General features: G+C 38.1%; 1 protein-coding gene across 1 annotated transcript in view; it reads left to right on the top strand.

The window, feature by feature from the left end:
* Positions 1–10,945, top strand: part of NRXN3 (neurexin 3) — a 1,807,186-nt gene that overhangs the window by 798,656 nt on the left and 997,585 nt on the right. The gene's annotated exons all lie outside the window — the stretch shown is intronic.

Genomic DNA, 10,945 nt, shown 5'->3' with positions numbered 1-10,945 from the left:
TGGGAGAAAGATGAGGCGTTCTGCTCCCGTAAAGATTTACAGCCTCGGAAACCCTGTACAGGGTCTCTATGAGTCGGAACCGACTCCACGGCACACATCCACTAATATGAATCTGTACTAGAGTCCTGGTGTGGCACTGTGGGTCAATGTGCTGGACTGTATGGTCACCTTGAACTGCAAGGTCAATGGTCCAAGCTCACCAGCCACTCCTTGGAAACCCTATACAGGATCGTTGTGGGTCGGAACCAACCAGATGACACTTAACAACAGTAGAATTCTGTAAGGCAACACGTTTTATTTTTCTGGACCATGGGGGAGGACATAGTAGGTATTTATAGTAGGACATCTATGTTGAGTATTAAGAATGATCAGGAAATAGATAATAGATTCATTCTTTAAAGAGTGTACCATAAAATTAAAACTTATTTTTTCTTCTGTTCATAACGCAACCCCAGAAAATATGTATTCACAGTACTAGTGGAGTACAAGGTGGGGGCTCTGGTGTAGTGTTGTACTATAAACAATGGACTGGTAACTACAAGGTCAGTAGTTCAGACCCACAGACACTCTTTGAACCCTATACAAGATCACTACGAGTTGGAACTGACTCATCAGCACACAACAAGAACAACAATGCAAGGTGGTGGGGTACGTCAAGTGGAAAGTCTCTCAACCATGAATTTTGAACTACAGCTTTTGGAATGAATAACATAATTTGGATATTATTAGATGATTACTGTGTCACTACACCTTGTTGAGAGAGTCTCTCTTTATTGCTGACCCTCACTTTTACAAAACTGGTGTCCTTCTCTAGGGACTCAATTCTTCTGATGATATGTCCAATGTACATCAGGAGAAATCTCAGTATCTTTTCTTTTAATGAGCATTCTGGATGTACAGCATCCAAGACCGATTTGTTCATTATTCTGGAGGTCTGTGGTATGTTTAATATTCTTGGCCAACACCATAACCCAAGTGCTTCAATTCTTCAACTGTCTTCCATATTAATTGTCCAGCTTTCAAATGTATATCAGGTGGGTGAAAATGCCATGACTTGAGACAGGTGCACTTTAGTCCTCAAACTGATATCTTTGCTCTCGAACACTCTGAAAAGATCTTGTGCAGCAGATTTACCTAATGAAATACATCGTTTGATTTCTTGGCTGCTGCTTCCATGGGATTTGATTGTGGAGCCAAGTAAAATAAAATCCTTGGCCATTTCAATTCATTACTCTGTTTAGCACGTTATTTATTTGTTCAGTTGTAAGGATTTTTGTTTTCTTTATAGTGAGTTGTATTCCATACTGAAGGCTGTAGTCTTTGATCTTCATCAGTAAATGCAGTAAGTCTTCTTAACTTTCAGCAATCAAGATTCTGTCATCTGCACACAGCTGGTTGTTAACGAATCTTCATCCAGTCCTGATGCTGCTTTCGTCTACATATAGTCTGACTTCTCAGAGTATTTGCTTAATATATAGTTTGAATAAGCATGGTGAAAGGACACACCCTGTTACACAGCTTTCTTGGTTTTAAAGAATAAATTGTCCCCTCGTTCTTTTCTAATGATTGCCTGTTGGTCTATATACAGGTTCCACTAAGCACAATTAAGTGTTATGGAGTGCTATACATAATTAGTTATGATCCACACAGTTGAATACCTGTGCAGAGACAATAAAGCACTGGTTAACATCTTTCTGATATTCTCTGCTTTCATCCAAGATTTATCTGAAATCAGCAAGGATGTATGTCCTTAATATGTCTTCTTTTGAATGGTTTGAATTTTTTAATCTATATATATTTAAATATATATAATATATATAATTTTAATATATATATGTTTAATATATATATATAGTTCTACAACCATCTGTGAATTATCTTCTGCAAAATTTTACTTGCATAAGTTATTAATGATATTGTTCCATAATATCTGCTTTCTGTTGACCACCTTTCTTTGGAATGGACATTGATATGGATATCTTCCCATTGGTTGGCCAGGCCTTATAAATTTTTCAGCATACATAAGGGAGCATTTCTAGCATTGCATACATTTGTTGAAACATTTTAGTTGGTATTCCATGGATTCCTGGAACCTTGATTTTCAACAGTGCTTTTAGTGTACTTTGGACTTCTTCCCTCAATGCCATTAGTTTTTGATCCTATGCTACATCCAGAAATGGTTGAATGTTAACCAATCCTTTTTGATATAATAACTCAGGAATTCCTTCTATCTTCTTTTGATGCATTCTGCATCATTCAGTATTGTGCTCATAGAATTCTTCAGTATTGAAATCAATGCTTGAATTTTTTTCTTCAGTTCTTTCTGCTTGAGAAATTCTGAGTGTGCTCTTCCCTTTTGGGTTTCCCACTCCAAGTCTTTGAACAGTTCATTAAAATACTTTGATTTTTTAGTTCCCCTTTGAAATCTTCTATTAAACTCTTCTTACGTCATCTTTTTTTTTATTTGCCTTAGCTGCTCTGCATTAGAGAATACGTTTTAGATTGTTTTCTATTTTGGCCTTATTTTCTTTCATATCTTTATGATGACTATTTGTGTACTTCCTGTATGATATTCTTAATGTAATCCTACATTACATCTCTCAAATCTATTCTTGAGATGGTCACTAAATTCAGGTAGAATATATTCAAGATCATATTTTGGCTCTTATCTAAATAGTTTTCTTCAGCATCAATGAGAACTTGCATATGAGATATTGATGGTCTGTCCTACTTTCAAGCTCTCGTCTTGTTCTGATTAATGATTTTGAGCTTCTTGATTCTCTCTTAAAATGTCCTACATTCCCTAAAATGTACAACATAATACTCTAGTGTAATCAAATAATTCATCCATAATTAAAGTACAGTATGATTGATTAAATCATTTAAGATAGGAATGACTTTGAAAAACATACTCATTACAAATAGAACCATAAATAAAAAGCTAGAAAATATAAAACAAAGAGAACTGTTGCTCAGTGGTCAGAATAGATTCTACAAACAAGCTGTTTAAATTATGCATTTGCCAGGTTTGTGAAGTATATATTTTAAAAATATGGTTTTTTATTGTTTTTCTCTAAAAACAGTTCTTTTTGTCTTTGATTCTAATAATTTTAGATTTTAATACACTTTGAAAGCACGTATTTGTTCATGTGGGCTTAGAAAGTTGGAAGAATTAGTAAAGACATATTAATATGTTTCAAATGGTAGCTTTTCTGCCCTATTCTTGAGTTTTTCACATTTGTTATTGAAGATTCGTACCAGACTTTGCCGAGTCTGCTGAACCACATCTTCCTGTGTCCTTTCCTTGCTGTGCCCTGTGCTGCTATAACAGAAATACCACAAGTGGGTAGCTTTTACAAACGGACTGTATTTTCTCAATTTAGGAAGACAGAGGTCTAAATTTACGGTACCAACTCTAGGGGAAGACTCTGTCCGCCAGGTGGCTATTCCTCTTTCAGTTTCTTTGGCTCTCCTTGATGATGTTCATGTGGCTTGCATCTTCCCCACCTTTGAGGCTTCCTTCTCTTCGCATAATTTACTCTTGTATATATCAAAGATGTATACAAGAGTAAATACCCAACACTGGCTGGTTGGTTGGTTATGTGCCGTGGAGTCAGTTCCGAATCATACCGACCCTATAAAGGGTTTTCAAGGCTGTAAATCTTTACGGGAGCATAAAGCCTAATCTTTCTCCTGTGGAATGGCTGGTAGTTTCAAACTGCTGACCTTGAGTTAAGCAGCCCGACTCATAACCACTACGCTACTAGAGATTCTTCTACTAATATGACCTAAATAACATTATATAGAAAACTCTGTACCCAAATGGGATTGCATATATATTCAAGCATGTTGGGTGCTATGGAGCTGATTCCCACTCATAGGAACTGCATGTGACAGAATCAAACTGCCCCATATGGCTTTCTTGGCTGCAGTCTTTACAACAGTAGATCTAGATGATCCGGTTTTACTCCTACGGAGTGACTGTTGGTGACAGTTGTAAAGTGCTGTAGAGTTGATTCCAATTCATAGTGACCCTGTGTAGGGTTTCTGAGGACTGCCTTACAGGTTCAAACATCTGGCCTTGCATTATCAGTCCAGTTCTTATCCTATATTGCCACACCAGGAGTGGATGAGTGAGTTCAAGCTGCCAACCTTTCAGTAGTTAGCAGTTAAAGCTTTAACATTTTGCCCCCAGAGGTCAGGATTTACAAGACATTGGGGGGGAACAGTTGAATCTATGTCAGTATGTATGGCTTATTTTCCTATCTGCCTTCATTCAAATGCAAGATGCTTTTGAAGAAGGACCAAAATCTGTAGAAACCAGTTGCCATTGAGTTGAGTTTACCTCACAGCAACCCTGTATGTTTCAGAGTAGAACTGCACTCTGCAGAGATTTCATTGGTTGTGATCTTTTGGAAGTACATTACCAGGCTTTCCTCTAAGGTGTAAACCACCAATCTTTTGGCTAGTGGTCCAGAGTTCATTGTTGACCATACCCAGAAACTGTTGTGGTGGTGGCTGTTAAGTGCTGTTGAGTCAGTTCCAATCCAAAGAGGTTCTGATCAGGGTTCCTGGAGAGTGGCTGATGTGTTAGAATCACCCATCTTTCTATTAGAAGTACAGTGCTTATCCTACAGCACTATACCATAATGCCAATTAAAGTAGCATGCATTCCACAGCTGTTTAGTATGCATTTGTAGAAGGAAATCATGCAATTGTCTTAAATAATATTGATTTATTCAAAGTAATAATTCTTACATCCTAGAGGCAAAACTTGAAAAATAAGATGATAAGATTCTCAGTTTGACCAACTCTGGAAACCCAATAAATGTATTTTTTTATGCTTTATAGTCACCTAATGGCTGTGTATCTTACCACCAAAGCTCAACCTACTACCTATAATACATCATGCTTATTGTCTTCCTTTTCTTCTTATACCTTAGCAGGTCCTCTCCATTTGAGCTCATGAAAGCTGAAAGGATTCCCACTTAAAGTTTCAAATCTCTAGGGTTTTCCTGGAGCATATGTCTCTGAATAGATCTGGACCATTTAATGGTATTTGAAATCATTGCAAGCAACAGGTCTGAGATAAAGTAACTCAGAAGAAAATTGAGACTAAGGAGCTAGAGAGAATTTCATCAGAAGGTCAAGGTCATATCAAAGTAGCCAAAATAGTGGAGGCGGTGAGCACTGGGAGCTTCTGTTTGCCATTAGCTCTGACACCCTACTCTCCAAACAGAAGCACTTACCAGTTTTAAGTTTCAGAGCCACACAGATAGGTGGTGGTGGTGGTGGTGGTTATGTGCCATGAAGTTGGTTCTGACTCATAGTGACCCTGTAGAAGGTTTCCAAGGCTGTAAATTTTTACGGGAGCAGAAAGCCTCATCTTTCTCCTGCTGAATGGCTGGTAGTTTCGAACTGCTGACCTTGGGGTTAGCAGCCCAACTTGTAACCACTATGCTACCAGAGCTCCTTCACAGATAGGTAGAGTCCTAAATTAAGTGTCAAAGAATTGATTTGAAGGGCTCCTACAGTGCAAGCTCATTGGTGAAACCATCTTGGCATGCTGGATGATCTAATTAGCCCAAACAAAAGGAGGAAGCTATAGTGTTTTGGTCTACTATCCAATACTTTTACGTTATATAATAAAAAGTAGACAAGGAAGGGAAGGAAACAGCAAGAAAAACTGATTTTGTTCGTCTCTGGAAAAAGATCGGGACAAAAAGATTCTGAAAACTGTCTGCTGGATCTGAATAGTGCTCATTGCTTTAGGTTTCCAGTATCTTTGTGAAAGAGTAATCTTTAGGAAAGCTGTATCAGCTCATTCTTCACAGGATTTGACAGTATCATAGCATTGCTTTAATTGAATACACAGGAATTTCTTAAATTAAAGAAAGTTCTTAAATTCTCATCTCATCATACACATTCATTTATATTCTTTTCATCTTTCATAAGATTTTTCAAGACAATAAAAGGAAGGATCTGAATAATTTATGACCTAAGTCTCATTTGGTCATCGGACTTAATAGGGACATTAATTCAGTGGTAGAATTCTCACCTCCTGGTGTGGCACTGTAGGATCAGCACTGGACTGTGAATCACAAAGTTGGAAGTTCAAATCCACCAGCTGCTTCTTGCAAACCCTACGAGTCAGAACCAACTTAACAGAACTTAACAGCAACAACATGTGGGAGACCCAGACTCAATTTCCAGACAGTGTGCCTCATGGGCAGCCATCACTTGTCTTCCATTGGAGGTTTTTACATTGCTATGATCTGGGCAGGTCTCACCTGATCTTCTAGATGAAGGTAACGAGGAAAAAAGGCCTGGTGATCTACTTCAGAAACCCAGCCAATGAAAACCCTCTGGACCACAATGATCTGATCTATAATTGATCATCAGGATGATGCAGGCCCAGGAAGCATGTTGTACTATTGTGCATGAGGTTATCACGATACAGAAACAACTCAATGGAAATTGACAACATCAAAGCCTCTCTAATGGATAGATCTGTGTGTAACAGTTTTAGGATGAGTGACTGAGGGTAACAGACAAAGGACAGGGTCATCCTTGGGACTTCACAGTTAACAGGAAAGCATTTTTTTTTGTTTTGTGTTGTGTTTTGTTGTGGTAAGCCTTCATTGTAAAGCTCTAGTGAAGGATTCATCTTCATTGCCTCCTAATTTTTTCTCTAGTCTTCTGAATTTTGTTGACTGTGTATGAAAAGATGATATGAATAGTCAGTTACTAATTAGCTTAACTCTACATACTCTCAGATTTGTGTAGTAGATTTTGTACTGCCATATTTTCTACATGCTTCTCATCTTTTACTGAGAAGTTTGTATATTTTGCTGATTTAGGATACTTTATTGAGATGCAGCTCATATAGTTGAATTGCTGTTTAGAAAGAGTTCCCGAGTGGTACTAATGGTTTACTGTAAACTCCTTACCTAAAGACTGCTGCTCGGAACCCACCAGCAGCATCACAGGACTGAGACCCAGCCGACTGCTTCTGGAAGGCTTACAACCATGAAACCCTAGGGAACAATTCTACTCTATAAAGCATGGCATCACCATGCATTGGATTCAGCTCCACAGCAGTGCTTTTGGTTGTTTTTTAATGATCTGAATAAGTGATTAATTATTCTCATTTTTGTCATTTAAATATCATCCTAATATCTGTAAGAGATGTGTGTCTTAGATACAAATATTACTACTTAGGAAATTTGCTTTGCATTGGGCTCACTTATCGTGAGGAACATTACTCTTTGCTCATTATGTCTCTTAGCACCCAGTGCTTCATGTGAAATCCTAACTATCTGTGGGTCCATGAGAATGTTATTGCTGGTTGCCATTGAATAGGTGATCTTATATAATGTGCTGTCTTCGTGGTCTTTGGTATACTTGGGAACATTGAGAATTTAGGTATTAATCCAGTTGCTTTTCATATAAGGTGCCCTAAGATATATATGTGGTGAGTCATTCTTATTTAATAGATCATGGAGAAAACAGCGCTGTTATTGTTGGTGGGTTCCTTCAAACTGGTTCTGACTCAGAGCAACATTATGTACAGCTGAACAAAACACTGTTCCTGAGTTCACTGCTTCAACCAGAGTGTGTCATTCTATCTTGTTGAGGGTCTTCCTCTTTTATGCTGAACCTCAACTTTACCAAGCCTGAGGTCCTTCTCCAAGGACTGGTCCTTCCTGATACTTATCTGAAGTACATGAGGTGAAGTCTTACCATCTTGGCTTTTAAGGAACATTCTGGTTATACTTCTTCAAAGACAGATTTATTCATCTCTGTTCTTTTGTTCTCATCATTCTGTTTGCTAGATACAAAAAGAGTGTTCTTTAAATTTTCTGTAAGATTTTATAAAAGTGTCTAGTACTTGTTTGTCATGATCTCAGTTTTCCAAATTGTCTACTTATTAGAGATAACCTGAAGACAAACTGGGTTAAAGCCTAGTCCAACCAATTCCCTCTGTGACTTTAGGGGAACTGTTTAATCTCTCTGTGCTTTTACAGAGTGGATATAATTATAGAATATACCCCATAAGGTTGCTGGGAGAATAAAATGTGCTTTTCCATGCAAAGTATTTAGAATAGTTTTTGCTGGTGTATGGTAACCATCAGTAAATGTTAGCTGTTCCAATTTATTTTGCTCATTTCAATGACTCAACATGAAATCAATAGAAGTGCAAGTAAACAATTTTGTCAGGCTGTCAAAGGTGCTGCCTGAAAAAATATATACTTTTGGCAACTGTAGATAAGTTAGGTTGTACATATAGAATGGTATGTAATTTAAAAACTGTTACTTACTATATATGTTGTCAACCTTTTCACATACAAATATGCACTTTAAATATCCAAGATGGCTACTATACTAATGTTGCCCCATTGCTGTCTTACCTCCTGTGAATTCACTTTGGAAAGTAGTGATCTGGTCATGAGAAGAGATACTTAAGGAGATCTCAAAGTTGTTTCTGGACCTTCATATACTTTTAGTATTGTTGTTAAGTGCCATCGAGTTGGTTCTGACCCATAGCAACCTTGTATAGAGTTTCCAAGGAGCGGCCGATGAACTTGAAATGCCAATTTTGTGGTTCACAGAGACCTTGCAATCCAGCCCATTAACCCACAGTGTGCACCAAGACTCCATACTTTTAATGTTGCTGTTGTTATTATTAGGTTCCATTGAGTCAGTTCTATGCACAACAGAACGAAACACATAGTGACACTGAAATTGTCCCAAAGTAAAATTACTGGAAAAAGGATCAACTCTCTGAAACTTCTCTGCTTTTTCAAAAGTACTTCCCCTTTCATTCTTGGTGCCCAGTGAAAGTTCTCATACTGATGGTAGTTGTATTTTGTGATGTGAGAGCATCAGATTCCCTGTAATGATAATACCCCAACAAGAGTCGCTGAAACCTAGTAGATTTTGCAACTATCTGTGGTGGTATTGCTGATTCCTTTCCTTGTGACTCTGTAGGGAAGACTTGATGTGGATTTTGTGTATTCATGTTGTCAAAAGATATACATCAAACATTTAAGCCATTAACAAGAAGTTAAGTCAGGAGCAACACTGATATAGAAGCATTAATTCAGGATAAGTACAAAATGCATTGCAACATCAGTTCTGGCATTTTTCTCTGCTCCTAATGGCCATAAGCATTTGGTATATATGTGTTTTATGGGCCTCAATGAAGCCTTCTAAACATCTGGGCAGATTCTGTCCAATTGAGTTTCTTCCTCACCATTTTTCTGAGGCTGCTTGCTTCAGTCACATAGACGTACATTCTAACATAGCAGATGCTGGCCAGCACTCTAAGGGTGACACCTACGCTCTTTAAGCATCTAAATGATTTCTTTTTGAAAAATTTCAAACCCACATACCGTGAGCAGAGTTGAAGTACCATTTTAAAGCAGGTAAATAAATTTTTAGAATCCATTAGCAATTTTCATAGGTGGCAGGACACTCTATAATTTTTAAGAGCTAGAAGCCATTTACAAGGAGCTCTGGTAGCGTAGTGGTTACGAATCAGGCTGCAAACCTTAACATCAGCAGTTCAAAACTACCAGCCGCTCCGTGGGAGAAAGATAAGGCTTTCTGCTCCCGTAAAGATGTACAGCCTAGGAAACCCTGTACAGAGTCGCTATGAGTCGGATCCAACTCGACGGCACTTAACAACAACAACAACAGGGGCCATTTACAGGAACTGGAATAAATAGCTCAAATCCATTACCTCATTAAATTATAACATTATAACTATGAGATAGCAAGTATTATTAGCCTCATTTTACAGAAGAAGCATCTGCAACTAAGAGGCACTAAATGGCTCTTATCCTTCAATTGCTATGGACAACATTGAGAAGTATGAGTATTACAGAACACTTAATTGTGCTCATGAGGAATCTGTACATAGACCAATAGGCAGTTGTTTGAACAGAATTTAGGAACACTGAATGATTTAAAATTAAGAAAGGTGCGTGACAGGATTGTATTCTTTCACCATACTTATTCAACTTGTATGCTGTGTAAATAATCTGAGAATCTGGGTTCTATGAAGAAAAACGTGGCATCAGGATTGTAGGAAGACTCATTAACAACCTGTGATATGCAGATGATACAACCTTGCTTGCTGAAAGTGAAGAGGACTTAAAACATTTACTGATGAAGATCAAAAAGCACAGCCTTGGGTATGGATTTCATCTCAATGTAAAGAAAACAAAAATCCTCACCACTGGATCAATAAACAACATTCTTATCGCTGGAGAAAAGACTGAAGTTGTCAAGGATTTCATTCTTCTTGGATTAACTATCAACACTCTTGGAAGCAGCAGTCAAGAAATCAAACAACGTATCGCAGTAGGCAAATCTGCTGCACAAGACCTTTTTAAAGTGTTGAAGAGCAAAGATATCAGCTTGAGGACTAAGATGTGCCTGACCCAAGCCTTGGTATTTTCAATAACCTCATATGCATGCAAAAGCTGGACAGTAAATCAGGAAGATCATAGAAGAATTGGTGCTTTTGAGTTACAGTGTTGGAGGAGAATATTGAAAGTGTCATGGACTGCCAAAAGAACCAACAGATCTGTGTTGGAAAAAGTGCAGCCTAAGTGCTCCTTGGAGGTCATGATGGCCAAACTTCATCTCTCATACTTCGGACATATTGTCAGGAGGGGCCAGTCACTGGAGAAGGATATCATGTTTGGTAAGGTGGAGGGTTAGAGAAAAAGAAGAAGACCCTCAGCGAGATGGATCAGCAAAGTGGCAGCATCAATGGGCTCAAGCGTGGCAACAGTAGTGAGGTTGGCCCAGGATCAGGCAGTGTTTCATTCTGTTGTGCATAGGGTTGCTATGAATCGGTACTGACTGGATGGCGCCTAACAATAACAACAACCCTTCAATTCTGAGTAAATGTCATGTTGACCCCTGAAATAGT

Source organism: Chrysochloris asiatica, unplaced genomic scaffold (assembly GCF_000296735.1).
Source record: "Chrysochloris asiatica unplaced genomic scaffold, ChrAsi1.0 scaffold00070, whole genome shotgun sequence".
Classification (NCBI taxonomy): Eukaryota; Metazoa; Chordata; class Mammalia; order Afrosoricida; family Chrysochloridae; genus Chrysochloris; species Chrysochloris asiatica.
Note: the sequence above shows the minus strand (reverse complement) of the source record. Positions and strands in the feature narration are given on the sequence as shown.